The 2,682-nt window shown below is 37.0% G+C and overlaps 1 long non-coding RNA gene across 1 annotated transcript; it reads left to right on the top strand.

The window, feature by feature from the left end:
- The first annotated feature begins 209 nt into the window (after positions 1-209).
- On the top strand, positions 210-957 carry LOC133829353 (uncharacterized). Its single transcript, XR_009891709.1, has 2 exons — positions 210-336; positions 512-957. It is a non-coding gene; the product is annotated as an uncharacterized LOC133829353 (long non-coding RNA).
- Positions 958-2,682: the final 1,725 nt, after the last annotated feature.

Below are 2,682 nucleotides of genomic sequence, written 5' to 3'. Positions count from 1 at the left end.
TGCAACCTTTGTTAGGTATGTTCATATATAGCATTAGCATTAGCATGTATGATTTATAGATAATGAAACCTTCTCAATGTGGAGATTGACATGTATTCTAGGATTTCAAATTTCACTTCTGTTCTAAGAAGCAAAAATGTTTATCTGTTCATACCAGCTAGTGTTTCTTTTTCAGGCTTTATTCTAATCTAGTGTCATATTTTGTTTCTCCATTTCAGTGAACTTAATGATACTATTATGGAAGCTCAACTGAGGACTAGGCAAGTTCCACCTCTACTTCCTATGAAAGAAGCCGTTGATCACTATTTGGAATCCAATAATAGATTGCTTATACTGGTAGGCATCTTTCTCTTGCTACACTTTACATGCTGAAATTTTATATGATATCTGTTTTTCATTTCTCTATTTTCATTTTCCATGTTCAATTATGTACAAATTGGTAAGTGAAGTAAAACTTATAAAGTGACAGTGTGTTAATTTGTGTAATTTACTTTTTTTTTTTTTTTTTCAGATGGAATAACAAATATACTGGTAGAAATGAATGTTATAGCACCACATGCTTTTGTTTCATAAGTTTGGTTTACCCACATTGTGAAAATATTGTGGGTAATCAACCAACTTATGAAGAGTTAGTTGAACGACTTAATGATACAACTTCCCGCCTTAATGCTATTAACGAACAACTTAGTGTAGTTGTGGATATACTTCGTCATAACAATTTGATGGCACCGCCTCCACCACCTCCAACAGACCAAGCTTCAGATGCAAATTTAAGAGTCGCCATCTATTTCAGTTCGGGAGTCACAAGATGATTCTTAGTTTATTTACACTAATTTACTAAGGAATGAACTTTATGAAGTTTTTTTTATTTTGGTAGGGGTAACCTTAAAATGATAACTTTATGACTTATTTTAGTATTGAACATTATAAAGAATTTTAGCATTAAACATTTTATAATTGAATGGTTTTTTTCTAGTTTATTTATAATATATAACATTTATAAATAACTGTTATTATCTTTTACCTACACATAACCATTAAATTTGAACAAAATATAAATTGTGTAACAAACCAATAAAATAATGCTATGTGGGCTAATAAAATGACACCACGTAGGATGCCACATATGATGCCACGCAGGATGCCACATATGATGCCATGTAGGATGCCACATATGATGCCACATCATCAGACACGTAAAACTACAAAAACCATGTCAGCATACACGTAGGATGCCATGTCATCAAACACATCATCTGATGACTCATCAATTGATTTATAACTTAGTGGGGTCCACTGATTCTTTTACCTACCAGTGTTAATAAGTGTAGGTAAAGACTCTTTCCCCACTAACTTTTACCTACCAATCTCTACCAATTCAATATTGGTAGGTAAACCATATTACCTACCATTAGGCTAGTTTTACCTACACTTACAATTGGTAGGTAAAGACCCCATTTTCTTGTAGTGATACGAGCAACACTATCCAACACATGATATGGAGTTGGTAGCGGCGGTCTTCACATTGAAAATATGGCGCCACTATCTTTGTGGAGAACGATGTGAGATTTATACGGACCACAAGAGCTTAAAGTATTTCTTCACACAGAAGGAGCTCAACATGAGGCAGCGCAGGTGGTTAGAACTAGTAAAGGATTATGGCTGTGAAATCCTATACCACCCAAAATGTAGTTGCTGATGCGTTAACCAGGAAGAGTTATGGAAATCTAGCAGCGTTATCCGGAACAGAAAGGCCGCTACAGAGAGCTGATCAATGCCAGAATAGAAGTAGTTATTGGTAAACTTGCTAACTTGTCCATCCAGTCAAAACTGTTAGAACATATACAGATCGGGCAAGGGAATGATGACACATTAGTATCTCACATAGCTGCAGTCTAAGAAGGCAAGGCCACAAATTTCTCTATATTAGGACAGGGGTTCTTGAGATATAAGGGTCGGGTATGCGTGCCGAATGACCATGAGATTAAGATGAAGATTTTAGAAGAGGAACACAATACCCCATACTCAGTTCACCCAGGGTCGACGAAGATGACTCATGATCTTAAGGCATTGTATTGGTGGCCAAGAATGAAGAAAGACATAGCAGAATATGTGTCTAAATGTTTAGAATGCCAACAAGTGAAAGCAGAACATCAGCAGCCTGTAGGCTTATTGCAACCGTTTAATATCGCAGAATGGAAGTGGGAAGATATAGCCATGCACTTCATGATAAGACTGCCACGAACAAATAAACAGCATGACTCGACTTGGGTAGTGGTAGATAGACTAACCAAGTCAGCTCACTTCCTGCCTGTCAAGACTATGTACACAGACATCTATGTTCAAGAAATAGTACGACTGCATGGAATTCCTAAGACTATAGTATCCGATAGAGGATCGGTGTTTACATCGAGATTTTGGGGAAGCTTGCAGCAAGCAATGGGTACCATGCTAAGTCTTAGTATGATATCTCATCCTCAGACCAACGGTCAGTCCGAGCGTACCATACATATTTTAGAAGATATGTTGCGTGCTTGTGTACTAGACTTCGGGGGATCATGGAGTAAGTATTTTCCACTAATAGAGTTCTCCTACAACAATAGCTACCAGTCAACAATCGGGATGGCACCCTATGATTTACTTTATGGAAGAAGGTGTCGATCATTGTTACATTAGGATGAG

The sequence above is a fragment of the Humulus lupulus genome, chromosome 4 (genome assembly GCF_963169125.1).
Source record: "Humulus lupulus chromosome 4, drHumLupu1.1, whole genome shotgun sequence".
In the NCBI taxonomy this organism is placed as follows: Eukaryota; Viridiplantae; Streptophyta; class Magnoliopsida; order Rosales; family Cannabaceae; genus Humulus; species Humulus lupulus.
The sequence above is the reverse complement of the archived record's forward strand: the minus strand, read 5'-3'. Positions and strand labels throughout refer to the sequence as shown.